The sequence below is a fragment of the Tupaia chinensis genome, unplaced genomic scaffold (assembly GCF_000334495.1).
Source record: "Tupaia chinensis unplaced genomic scaffold, TupChi_1.0 Scaffold000119_1, whole genome shotgun sequence".
NCBI lineage: Eukaryota > Metazoa > Chordata > Mammalia > Scandentia > Tupaiidae > Tupaia > Tupaia belangeri.
In genome coordinates, this window is record NW_006159585.1 from 2,403,675 (window position 1) to 2,418,436 (window position 14,762).

Genomic DNA, 14,762 nt, shown 5'->3' on the forward strand with positions numbered 1-14,762 from the left:
TTCCCTCGGGGAAATAAGATGCAAGGTCATTATCTGGTACTGAGGATGTTGAAAGGAAAAAGCTATTGGGGAAGAGATGAGAAAAAAGAAAAGATTTGAAATAATTATTTAGATTAAGAAGTTAATTCTCAACTTTACCAGACTCCTTCTTTGATTTTCTAGTTATTCCAGCATAGTGAGCAACAGCTCGCTAGACAAGGGAAAGCCTCTTCTTTACTCTTGTGTAGGATTTCTAGTAATCATTCTTCATCGTTGTTTTATAAGGAATAACTCTAACTTCAGTTTATATGAGGGCTAGATTGAAAGTTGTGGATATACTTGTTAGACTAGTCATTCAATGCCCATTCAAAATGATATTGTTCGAATACTGAAGGTGAGGAGGAACTAATTTGAATGCACTGTGTAAATTGGCTCCCAGGCAGCGACTCAGCTGGATCTCTTTTAGACTGAGCTTTAACCCAAATGGCCAAATGGGAGATGGTTGAAGCAGCATGTGAGATAAAGGGGAGGTTAAGGAGCAATGGGTTAGGGTTGGAATCAAGATGCAGATTCTACCTCGGGCCCTGATCTTTACTTGTAACTGTAAGCACATAACTGAGAGCACACTGTTCTTCATGGGCATTCCTTTTTCATCTACAGTTGGATTGGTTTAATACCATCTCTAAATTCTAAAATAGAAGAACAATTCCATTATCAATCACACATATTATTTAAATAGATGTAGCTATAGAAAGGCAAAAAATAGCGTGTTACAAGACATGGCTGTTGGCGCTCATATCAAAGTCAAAGGCTGGTATTTGCTAGCTGCTGCCAGACCAGAACACCCCTGAATCATTAGCTTATTCACCTGATCCAGAGCTTTTATATAACCTCCAGGTTAACATTGCCATCTCCTCTGAAATCTATGTAGCAAGAGTGTCCTTGGTTCTTTCTGAGAAGAGAAAAATTTCATCTGTTCCCTAGGTTAGTCCTGCCTAGAAGGCTTGTTTAAATCTTTCTTTTTTTTTTTTTTTTTTGTCCATCTTGTCTCATCTTCCCCTGTTCTGCAACATGCACCACCTGTCACATCACAGTTCTAAGAGTCACTGTAGGGTTTCCTTTCTTGAGGTGTTTAAGATTGAAGTTTCACAGAGGCTTTTTGCATTCTCACTTTGAAGGGCTCTGAGTTATGCCACTGCTTTTGTTAGATGGCAGAAGAGAAGTGGTGATTGAGAAGATTGCGGGAGATTAGGCAGGGAGATCACCTTTTCCTGGGATAGCACCAGGAAGTTCAGGTGGCTCTGGAAGAGAAGTCCTGACAGTCTTGATCGATCTGGCGTATGCCCCATGGCACAGTGGTCTTGTTGCAGAATTTAGAAACCTCTGAGCATGCTTATATAAAGTTTGCTATGGAATTCCTTTTTAACTGGTGAAGAGGTCCAAGATGTTTCATTGGAAATGCAACCCTCAGGGTGTTTAGTTCCTTTCTTGGGAACCACCAAGGGATAAAGAATAAGATCTCTTCATTGCACATTCACCTATTTTTTTAAGAGATATTTGCTATAGGGCATGTGCGCTCGCCAGACAGACAGAGAGAGACAGAGAGATAGAAAGTGAGAAATCACCCCCCACCCCAGGGGGGATGGCCACGCCACAATCCCTTCTCCTCCATTCTCCTCTCGGGATCTTGGGCACGCACGCACATGCGCCGGGTGTGAGTTTAAGCCACTGGGTCCGGGACTTAAACCACAGTCAACCACATGGGAGTCTAGCGACATAGCCATTATGCTAACTGCTGGTCCCAGGCCTGCTTGAATCTTAATGTAAAGATTTGTCATATACAGTATTCTGGTTTCTCTGACTGTAATATGGCTCTCTGTGTGAACTATATGTGTTTGTCTCTTTGCCCTCAGTTTACTGAGGACTGCTCAGAGATCAGTGACGGGCACAAGGAAGGGTTATATTCCGCCCTGGGCCAAGTTGGTAGAAACACTGGGTTTAGTTGTGACATGACCCAGGCACAGCATGAACTATCCTTTATCCACAAAGTACATGTAGATCTCCTGAGGATAGCTGTATGCTAACTTTACAATGTACACAGAGCACTTAATACATGCTATTTAAACACATTAGGCTGTAATCAATTGACCTGAATTTATTAGAGTCCCGTGATGTCCCTTAGGACCAGACATATTCTGGCTAAGAAGTAATAGTCACATAGATGACTTTGCAAGATAAAGATCTCCTAATTGTGCCTACCGACCTGTTAACTTGAATTTTTGCCATTGAGTCACATTTTATATTTTAATTAGCTCTAAATAAATAATCTAGGTAATGTTCACTTTTTCTTGTCCCTGTTTCACCCAAACACACATGATTCTTGAACATTCTAGCATCTTCAATTGTTTGTCCTTCATAAGGATGTTGGTAAAGACTGGAATAGGATCAGAACTGATTCCTTAGTGATTTCCCGCAAATGAACATTGGCCAAATTACAACAGAATTAATGTGAAATTAAATATTACAGTAAGGTTATTATCAAAAGAGGTCATGGTGATGAATGGTATATTTAGATGAGACCACCAGAAGGAATTAGAGCTGTAATGTATTAATCCCAGTCAGTTTGCAGGACTCCATTTTTATGCAGATTGAACTATATTTCAGGTTGATAAATTGGCATGATGTCCTCTGTGACAAGAGCCAAATTTCTTTCGCATTCTTTATTTTTATTTGCGTGTGGTTAGGGACACAGTTGGGTGGACATATCTTAGAGAGAACATCCCGTATTGGGCAGCAGTGGTTGAGATGAGTGGCAGTGGCAGGTGATCGTTTGGTTCATATTGCTGGACTTCTAGTTTGACTTCCTTTTCTTTTAGGATGGCAGCCAGTGAATTTAGGGCTGCCAATAATTGCAGAATTATTTATGTGTTGATTGCATTGGCACTGTGTGTTGTTCTCATTCTTGCTGCTTTTCCTTGGAAATCCAATTGCATTTCCCAGATATTGTTTTTCTCTTTGAAAAGTATTTGTCACTAATAAACATTTTCCTTCTTAAATTAAAAGAAATTCAATTAAAATTTCTGGAAAAACTGGTGTGCTTTATGTAGAGTTTTACATGGAACAGCTGTGCACAGAACGTAGAAAAAGCTCATGTTATTTGCCCAGTGGAAAACGGTTGGCTCCAGAACATGTGATGGAATGGATGATGGATAATGCAGCTGGGAATGAGGGCAGTTAGTTTAGCCCTACACTAACCAGCTCTCTGACCTTGGACAAATCACTGAAATTAAAACATATAGCACAGTACATTGTGTGTGATAGGCTCTCAATGAATATTTAGTATTTGGTGGAGTGAACTGAACTTCTCTGATCCCGGACTTCTTTCTAAATTAGGCAGCATATCTTGCATGGACGGAAAAGTGTGACAGCTGCAATTGACCCACCTGCCTGCAAAAATGGCTCTGCTTACTCCCAGTGGTCTCAACAAATGTTCTGGATGAACAACTTCCTGACTTAGTTCAGTATTATTTAGTACTTTAAAGTGTTCGAAAATGCTTTCATATGTCTAATAACCTGGTAGTCCCTGCAGCCAAAGAAGAGTGGGTGTCATTATATGCCACACTGGAGCAGATCTTAGTGGCTTCTCCAGAGTCCATCTCTCTTGCAGCATTAGAATTGCGATCTCCAGTGTCTAAGGACATGTTTTATCGTGTATGGTTACTAATATAAGTAGTAAAATTTTTTTGCACAACAACTTAGAAGCTGATATTATTTCATTAAAATAAAAAAATAGAAAAGTGACCACAGGGAATCACGCTTTAGACCTGAAGGCCATGGATATCTGGAAGGAATTGGAATCGGGGTTTACTATGATGTTTCTTATCTTTGTTGCTGCTTAGCTGTACTCCTTGTCATTTACTACACTGCTGACTGACCCATTGAGCAGTGAATGGGCTAGGGAAGGGAATTGGCTTGGTCCCCAGAACCATCACATCGTGGTTGTAGCATGACCTAGTTATGTCATGAGCAGCAGGTCTCACAGAGGGAAATAGCCTGGAGCCTAGCCAGGGCAGGAGAAAAGCCACATGGTCGTGAGTACTGCCTGCTCTTGCTGCAGCAGGATACAGCTTCCTAGCTGTGTGCCATCTTGGGAGCTGGTGATGTTGCCAAAGCTAAGGGAAGGGCCTTCTTGTAACAAGAGGAGATGATTCTGTAAGGACTATTATAAGTCTCTACACTAAATATATGCTTATAGAAAAATCCACCTGGTCTGGGTACCTGATTCCTTTACAGAGGAACAAAGACTTTTGATTCAGTAGCTGTAGACTGGGTTCAGGTGCAAAACCCCTGGGACAGAGAACATGTTTAAAGTTATTCACATCAGGGTAGGTTACAGGACTGATTGCTCTTACTTCAGAGGGAGGGTGAAAGTTGGAATTCCCAGGCATATACCTAAAGACATTCACACATCTACATATTCTCTTGATTTTCTTGTGTTGTTTCCTTTGCGTAGGATTATGGCTTATTTCAAGAAACTTCTCAAGAAATGTTCTCCATCCTGTTATCTCCTTCCCTGAGCTCATGTTTACACTGTGGTATATATTATACAACATTTTCGTACACTATGAACATTCTTCTCAGGAATGTTCATAAGGCGCACCATTATGGGGAAAGTCATTTTATTTTTAGGTTTTGAACATTTTTATTTGATTTATTACATTTAAAAATGCAGGGACCTAATCTTGGGAACATCATTTTTAAAGTTAATGATAAAGGAACTAAGACATTATTAACTGATTGATACTCATTTCTTTTTCTCCTACTATATTTCAGAGCAGATTTTTAATACTGTTATTTTGGATATTGATGAGATTCAGATTCTGGTGTCACTATGCTACTCTGAGCCATCTGCATGTATCTCACACTCAACATGATGCTAGAAACAATGTCTCACATAAGAGGGCCTCATGAATTCTTATCAGTGGGATAGAAAGCTCCAACGAACTGAGAGTGAGATACTCTTCTACCCCAGTGCCATGAGTGCCTAGCTCTTTAGGGAGATTTTTCCAGATGGTCTACTGGAATAAGACAAATTAGAAACAGTCAGATTATAGCTATGCCGTGATATATACAGGAAAGAGACAGTTGTTGACATGCTTATCAGTGGAGTCTTTATTCCATTGAAAGGGTAAGGAAAAGGAATAGTCGAATGGGTGATATGCTCACTCTTGCACAGAAGTCGTTATTCAAACTCTTGACAATTGTACCTGTGATACCCACCATCATTTAGGCCAGGGGTCTCCAACTCCAAGACCACAGACTGATACTGGTCTGTGCCCTGTTAGGAACAAAACCACATAGGAGGTGAGTGGCAGGTGAGGTAGCAATATTTCATCTGTATTTACAGCCACTCTCCATTACTTGCAATACCACCTGAACTGTGCCTCCTGTCAGATCAGCTGTGACATTAGATTCTCATAGGACACAAACTCTATTATAACCTGTGCATATGAGGGATCTAGGTAGCACACTCTTTATGAGAATCCAATGCCTGATGATCTAAAGCAAAGATCGGGCAGTGATGCCTAGTCCTGGGAAGTGACTGCAAATACTGCATAACGGTGAGCTATGTAATTATTTATTATATATTACAATGTAATAATAATAGAAATAAAGTCTAAAGTACACAGTATATGTAATGTGTTTGAATCATCCTGAAACCTAGTCCCCCACCCAGTCTGTGAAAAAAAAATGTCTTCCACAAACCAGTCCTAGGTGCCAAAAAGACTGCTTTAGGCCATCTTCTCCCTAAGTCAGCTGAGTCTATGTTCCATAGGTTCCTAGATTTGACTGCCCTATATCTGGGTACCAATGCCGTCCCAAACTGTGATTTCAAATTTCTTGGAGTCCAAGGTTTAAACCTGATAACATCACCAATAAAATGAGCAGTAATAACTGATTCTGCCAGACCTCTGCCCTTATTCCAAACCCCAGCTATTCCATAGCCAGTACATCACACTGTTGTCTCATCTATCTGGTGACCCACATTTCACACACTGATATTTAGATTGTAGAAAGAGTTCTTTGGCTCAAATATAGTAATAATAAAACTCTCATTGTTGATACTTACTCCTATCACTTGCCTATCCACATGCAGAGATCATATACCCAATTCTACTTAGATCTGAGTCTTTGTTCTCACACCACCTAAACTAATGTGTGGGTGTCTAGTGTGTACCTTAGCTCACTTTTACAGAGCCTGTGTGTGGTGTGCCTGGCAGTTTTTTTTTTTTTTTTTTTTTTTAAGCCATGCTAGTTACCATCAAAAACCAATAAAAGAGACAGAAAATTGGTGAGAAGAATAGGCTTCACAGTACAGAAATTAATTTGATTACCTTATTTCTTTGATTCTGGAAACCATACTTGTTTTCTACAATTTTATGTCTCTTAAAATCAAGGTGTCCTTGTTAGGCCCAGTTAGCATATGTTAGGCCAAGTTAGCATATGTTAGGCTGAGTTAGTATAGGCCGATTTAGCATAATCACCCATGGTAGGGCTATTAGGCTGAGTTGGCATAGGCTGAGTTAGTGTATTCACCACCATGACAGTGCTTTGATGATAGAGCTCATGAATAAACAGAGGACAGGAATTTGTGAATAAACAGAAGACAAGAACTCATAAATAAGCAGAGGATGGGGTGGGGGTGGGGTGCAAGGATGGACAAACTCAGTGGCGCCAAAACAAGGTTTATCTAACTTTAACTGAGAGTTCTTATCTAAATTTAAGCAGGCAATAACAACTGGACCCTAACTGCACATACCCCCTCCCTTGTGTGCTGCATACTGTGGAAAGTTACTGACAATATATCCTGTACTGCCCTCCTGAGCTATGAAAGGCCCCTCTATCCTAGGTTCAGGGTCCTTGTTGCAACCCACTGAATCGGGCATAACCTCGAACCCCAGCTAGCTGGAAAAATAAATGCCTCTTATGCAGTTGCATTGTTGTTGCTTTCTCTGTGTCACCATTAGATAAATAGATCTATGGACCCTAACAGTCCTATAATTAAAAATTATATTTAATGTAGAAAATCGTTTTATATTTTTGTCCCTAAAAAACTCTTATTCAATCAGTTTGTCAAATTAGAGCTAGACTGTAATAACAAAGAATGAAGGAAGTATGATATATCTGCAAATATTTTAGTTAGGTTGATTCACTAGCCCTAAGGACATTACAGTATGTCATAGATCAAGGAAAACTGAAATGAGTAGAAAAAAAAAATCAGGGGTGAGTAAAGAAGCCTAGGGCCAGTTTCATTTTGACCTCCAATTCTGTTTTAACTATTTTTTTTTTGAGCATCTGGGTTTCCTCCCTGGTGGAGCAGCTTGCATACCCCAGGCTGCCTTTTTCAGTGTTTGAGGTTGAGATTTGTGGAGTCTGTCTGAATTCAATATCCTATTTTTTATGGTAAGCTGAGTCTGTCAAAGTACAGGTAATTTTTTTTTTTTTGAGAGGTTTTTGTTATAGGGCGTGTGCGCTCGCCAGACAGACAAAGAGAGACAGAGAGATAGAAAGCGAGAAATCATCCCCCAGGGGGGATGGCCTTCTCCTCCGTTCTCCTCTCGGGATCTTGGGCATGCACGCACACACGCCCAGGGTGAGTTTTAAGCCACCGGGTCCGGGACGCGAACCGTGGTCGACTACATGGGAGTCCAGCGACATAGCCATTATGCTAACTGCTGGTCCCAAAGTACAGGTAATTTGGCAGCAGTCATAGTATTGTTTTCATGTCTCTGGACACTTCCTATATATCAGAACAAGCACTTCATATACATTTTGTAATTTAATTATCACAACAAAATGTGGAGTTGTAATTTTTTTTTTCTCTTACATATAGGACAGAAAGCCTAGAGATGCTCAGTAATTATCTATTTCCATATAAGGAATTTGTAAAGAATTTAACAAAAACCATCCATCTCCAAAGTTTGTCTTACTAAATGATCATTATCCTACCTTTCAATGTGTTTTACACCCTATTAATTGGATATTGTTAAGGTGGATATATTCATAGTCACCCCATATGTGTGTGTATGTGTGTGTGTGTGTATATATATATCATATATATATATATATATATGATTTATCAGCACTTTTATTGAGAACAGATTAAGATTTGGAAACAGGAGGTGGGGATGCAAAGCACCTGAGGGATGAGAAAAAGGGTGCAAGAAAAAGAGCCTGCAACTTGCAGTGCTGAGTCGAGCAGGTCTGTGCAGACCAAATGAGAAGCCATTGCAGTTCCTAAGGTGAAGGTACAGGGAGGGATTCTGAGAGGTCATCTAATACCTTTCCTGTCTTCAGATAGCTCCAGATTTAAGCTATTCTAAAAGCATTTATGTGGAATTTGAAATGAAAATGTAGCTGCTTAGTCTTTAATAGAAGACAAACAAAATGCAGGAGCCTGTGGGTCGATTCTGAACAAGGTATCTTTTTTTAATGCATCACAGCAGGGGGTGAACACATATTTGAAAGGGCTTAGCATACACACAAAGGCTCTGTACTTTGACCTTGACTAATGCAGAAGAATGCAAATCTCCACAGCAAGAAACCATCACCCAAATCTATAAATAAGCTAAAAGGAAAATGAGAAATAAATGAGCCACATTTTGGTATTTTATGACAAATCCCTCAGACTGATGAGAGAAAAATCACAGACTCCTCCTGGAATGCTGAGATCTATAACAGATACCAAAAATGCAAAAGTCATTCTTCTTAATGTTTCTTTATGGGCACTTGTCCATGGATTTACCCTGAAAGAAAATATGGTCTGAGTAGAAAAAAAAAAGTGTCACTCTAGGATCTTAGCTCTGCAGTGCTTTAATTCCTTCTCATGGTGACAAACAGAGACCACAGCTCATGCTTTTGAAGTTAGGTTTATACTAAGAAAAGATTCCTAAGCTTTCCACAAAATCTTTGGATGGAAAAGCTGTATCAGGATTTTCTTTTTTTTAAATCTTCTGAACTTCACTGAACAAAGCATTTGGAGACAGGGAAGTGTAGGGCATTATTAACTGGAGGAAAAGTGATGACTTTTCTTTTCTGTTCATTCTTAATAAATTATGCGCTTTCAGCTAAAATAAATGGTGCTCAGTATTCACAACCATTTCACACCTCATATTAACTCTCTCTCTCTCTCTTTTTTTTCTTTTTTGTTATTCCTTAGCTCCACATGAACCAGATTTTTCTTTCCTTTTTTTTTCCTTAAGTTTTTGCTGTAGGGCACTTGTGCTCACCAGAGAGAGAAAGGGACAGAGGAGGGACAGCGGCAAATCATACCTTAGGGTGGATATCCACACTGCAATCTCTTCGTCTCAAGTCTCCTGTTTGTAATCTTTTCTCCTCCCCTCTCCTCTCAGGATTTTGAGTATGCAGACATATGTGCGTCAGATAGGATTTTCAAGCTGCCAGATCCAGTACTCAAACTGCACAGTTGACCATGTGGGATCCAGTACTGTAACCTCCATGTCACCTGGTAGCCCTGAACCAGATTCTTTATGAGAGTTAGCTGTTATTACCTGAGATAATCTAGAATTCCAAATAAAGAAGATTAATCCCACAAGGGAGGATGAGGAAATAAATATAGGTAAAGTGCTTTTCTGCTATTAGCATTTAACTGACACTGGCCTGGATTGCTAATTTTATGGGGTATTTTTGTCCAGTTCTGTGTTGGTAAATGTTCAACAAGTGGTTATCCAGAAAATCAGTCATATAATAAATAAACAAAAACCCTGGTTACTGTGTTTAACAATTTCCTTGTTATAAATATTTTTGCCAAAGCTGATTTCAACCTGACACTGCTTTAATATTTGGCTCAGAAAGTCCTGAAGTTTTGCCAATAGACATTGAGAGGAGCTGCTTTTGACACATCACTGACTAAATCTTTTAGTAAGCTTTTTCTCAAAATCCTGTCAGTCAAAAAGAAGTCAAGACTAAGGAACACCTAAGTCAAGACCATGGCATAGATGTTAAGGCAGGTGAAGGCCACATAACCAACTGTGTGATTCGAATCCCAGACCCAGTGACATGAAAAGCACACAAGGCATGCCCCAAATCCTAACTTGTTGGAAAAAATGGAAGTTGTGGCATGACCACGACCTGTGGAGGGGTATTTGTTCCCTCTTCTTCTGTTTCTCTGTTTTTCTGGTCAGTGAACATACCCTATGTAAAATAAAAACAAAACAAACAAACAAAAAAAGAAGTCAAGACTAAAGGCCCTATGATAATGTGGCAGCGAAACATGACACTCAGTGAGGTTGACCTCCATGGAAAGATTGCAGGACTGAGTCTGGAGACCTCCCTGAGTTCACTGAAGCTGGGGATGGCTCACAGTGTCAAAACCCTATGGGGGAACAGCTGATGGCATGGTACTTGACAGCTGGATCCCACATGGCTGATTTCAGAGTTTGAATTCTGGACACTGTGACTTGATGAGCATCCTGGCCATGTGTGTGTGCATGCCCAGAATCCTGAGAGGAGAATGGAAAAGGGGTTATGGCATTGTGTCTTCCCTGGGGGGTGATTTCTCATGTTCCCTCTCTCTCTCTCTTTCTCTCTGTCTCTCTGTCTCTCTGTCTGTTTCTCTGGCAAACACATGTACCCTATAGCAAACAAACAAATAAAACCTATTGGAGGTGTTATCTCTCTGTATCTCTTGTCCTCTGCCTCTCTTAGTCATGCAAGAAATAAATAGATAAACTTAAAAAAGAAGTCAAGACTAAATATTAAGCCCTACAACACATCACTAGGCATTGTACCTCAGATTTGTTACAGTGTCCATCTATCTGAAAGAAAGTGTAGTAAAAACTATGTGCTAATTTTCCCTCCTGATGATCGTGCATGCTATTTGACATATTTTCTTTCATATAAGAAAAAAATCTAATCAAATTTCATTTGAACAAATGTAGTTTATTAGTTTCAACCAAAAGTCGGTGCATTTTGGCAGGGATTTTGAATATGTCCATTAGCAGATAATTCCAACCCAAGTATCTGCTTACTCTGCCTAAATATTCTCTTGTACTTTCTGCTTGTCATTGACTCCTGTCCTTTCTGGTCAACAGTGAAAACAGAATCATACTCAGCCAGTGAGGCAATCTGTTGACATTGGCTTTGGCCTTTCAGACATTGGTTACATGTTATTATGTGATTTGTTTGTAAATGGGTCTGCCAGTCTTCAGTGACCATTTATGATTCATTCTGTGATCACCAAGAGAACTGATATTGATGCTCTTCTACTTTAATTGCTAGGTGATGCATAGGTAGTGATGAAGTCCACTCATGGCTGCTCATAAGACAGCTTTAGGAGATGAATACAATTTGGGAAAGGTTACTGCTTAGTCTGTGTCAGTACCATACTGTCTACGGAAAAAATATAACCAACTGTAAAATTAATAATTAATAATTAATGCGGTTTATTTCCAAGCCAACTGTGAGTGACCTAGGCCTGGAGAAGAGACATACATGCCTTTTCTCGGGGTGATCATGTACAGAGGTTCCTTTTATTTGCTTTTGAGATTGACACACAACATTTAATTAAAAGATTTCCCATTGGTCTGGCCCAAAAAGGCGGGACATGTAGAAGCGGAGGGGGGGGGCTGCTTGTAGGTTATAGGTGGGTTCCACAAATTCTTAGGTCAGAGGTTGGAAGGGAAAAATCCCTGTCTTAGTTAAAGAAAGGCTTAATCTACATCTCAAGGAAAAGGGAAGTTCTGTGTCTTGGGAAGGCATAAGCAAAAGAATACACTAATCTGTTGAAAATATACATCTCAAAGATACTATGCCAGGGACAGGAGGTAGGAAGAATCCTGTTAATAGAAAGTAAATGGTCTGTTAATGTTTGTGGGCATGACTTCCCCAGTACCCTTTTGAAAAGATTTTGGAAAAATAGGAAAAGTAGTCAGACTTCTGTCCACAATACATAGGCAGAGGAACATTTAGAGAGCATTAAGGTTGCATGTCAGGGACCAGATGATGGCATGGTTGTTAAGATAGCTGGAGCCCACATGACCAACTTGTATGTTCAAGTCCTGGACCCAGCAGCTTGGGGCACATGCTGTATGTGGTCAAAATCCCAAGAAGAGGGTAATGGAAAAGGGATTATGACATATCCATCATTCCTGTTGGTGCAGGTAGGGTGGTGGTGCTTTTTCACTTTTACTCTCTTTATCTCTCTCTGGCAAGTGCATGTACCATAGGCAAAAAAGTAGAAAAAAGAAAAGAAAAAAAGATTGCATGATTGCATCACCAGTTCTTTTTTTTTTTTTTTTAGAGAGACTTTTACTACAGGGTGTGTGCCCTTGCCAGAGAGACAGAGAGACAAAAAGAGAGATATCACCACCCAGGGTATGGGACACTGCAATCCCTTCTCCTCCATTCTTCTCTCCAGATGTTTGGCATCCACACACATGTCCCTGGCGTGAGTTTGAAGCCAGTGGGTCTGGGATTCGAACCATGGTCGACTATGTGGGAGTCCAGTGACATAACCATTACATCATCTGCTAGTCCTGAGTTCTAATTAACTGATACACCTTCTCTTTATCTTAGCTTGGAACCATGCTTATTATCCCAGTAACTGAACCAAAATATAAGGACATATATAAGCAGAGTGTCTATATGCTATCCGAAGGTGACAAACATTCTACTTTAGGATTTGCCTGTTTTAGAACTGAAGACTCTATATTCCAGAAACTCTCTCAAGTCCCAGGCAAGCAAGGACAGTTGGTCACCCTAGATGCTGAACCTCCAGGGGATACCATTCCCATTTTATATGTGTGTGTGTGTGTGTGTGCATGTGTGTGTGTTTGTGAATAACTAATTGGATCAGGTTTCCAAACTATTACTTGACATATTCACTAATCAAAATAAACTGCGCAATAGCTTAATCAGACATTCCCTAGCCAGTTATGCCATCACGTTTATATATTTTCATTTTGTTCACAAAGATGCCACAAGGTGCTTGTTTTCTCGAAATCAAGATATAATAAACCAATATATTAGTTCTGGCATTTTAACTGACACTTTAAAATGACATAAAGAGTCATGAAACAAAGTTTTTTTTGATATAACTTTGACATATTCTGACATAAATAGACATTAAACTTGAGTATGGAACCTGCCATTTCATTTTACTATCATTGACTTTCCAGTTTACTATCAGTTTGGTGTCTTTAAAAAATATGTCGCTTTGCAATTTATACAGAGCTGGTCTTGTTTTGTGTCTTCTAATTACACAAGTCATAACTTCTGTCTTCCAGTGCCCAAAGCTTCCAGTTATTTTTTTTCAATTTCTTTTTGTAAAATTATTCTTTTTAGGGGGCTTATAATATTTTAGTGCGATAAAACATGGAAAGAGTTTGATCTATAACAGATGTTCAAAAAATATTGATTCACCTCTCTGCATTTTGTAAAAGCCAGTACTATTTTTACCCATGTCCTATTTCTTAATCTCCATCTCATAATTCTTCTGTGACCATGGCTGTTGTAATAATATAGGTTAACAAGTACTGTGAGAACTATTCTTATAACAAAGGACAATTCAAACCCACAATACTAATGTATGCAATACTAATAAATGAATGTATCTACTCACTGTCTAATAAAAGGCTAAAAATTGACTAATACTCTGTACTAAATATAAATGAAAACATATTCACTTTAGGCAGGAACACATTTTGATGTGTAGAATGAATTCTTTCCTTCATGTTTATATTAACATTATTACTATTATGATTATTTTTCAGAGACACATTTTTTGCTACAGGTAGTATACACTTACTGGAGAGACAAAAAGAGAGGGACAGAAAGCAAGCAATCACCCTCCCTTCATGGGGGATGGGCATGTTGCAATCCCTTCTCCATTCTCCTCTCAGGATTTTGGGCATGCACATACACGTGCCTGGCATGAGTTTTTTTTAGGAATTATTTTATTTAACTTTATTTATTTATTTTAATTTGACCAGAGAGGGACTGTGTGTGTGTGTGTGTGTGTGTGTGTGTGTGTGTGTGTGCATGAGAGAGAGAGATTGGGAGGGAAAGTGAGAAAACAGGTCTGGTACATGAACCATGGTCAACAATGTAAGAGTCCAGCAATGTAACCATTATGCCATCTGCTGGTCTCAATCTTAAACTATTTTAAAAATTTTATTTAAGTATCTGTGCACCTTATCAAATTAACTCTAGTCGAAGTAAACTAAGTTGAACTGCCAGCCCCTGAATAATTATTTGGCTGATGTTACTAAAGAGTGACATAGCTAACTGTAAGTACATACATTGTAATGGAATTAATGTGGGATTCTTAATGTAAATACTAAATAAAAGCTGTTGAACATATGTTTAGTTCATACAAACCTCTAAGTGTCATGAGAGGCAGTCCCCAAATTAGCAGGAATTGGGATGAAAATTGAGAGTCTTGACATCGTAATTAATTTCATCTCCACACATTGTCTATTTTAAGAGAGAGACTCAAGGAGGGGCTTACAGCAATGTTTTTTCTCTAGTATTCAGGACACAATGACTTTTCTAGAGAAAAAGCATTGGTAGAATTTGCTATTATGTGTCTAATGGAGGGAAATCGCTCACATTCTATGTTGAACAATACTGCAGAAAGATTTCTCAACTAATTGGTTTTCAGGATTTGTTGCTCAGACCTAAAGAACATCATTATGTGATGGATATCTGCTTATATCTCTTGTCCTGGAACATTAATTGCCTGCTATTGATGACTCTTTATT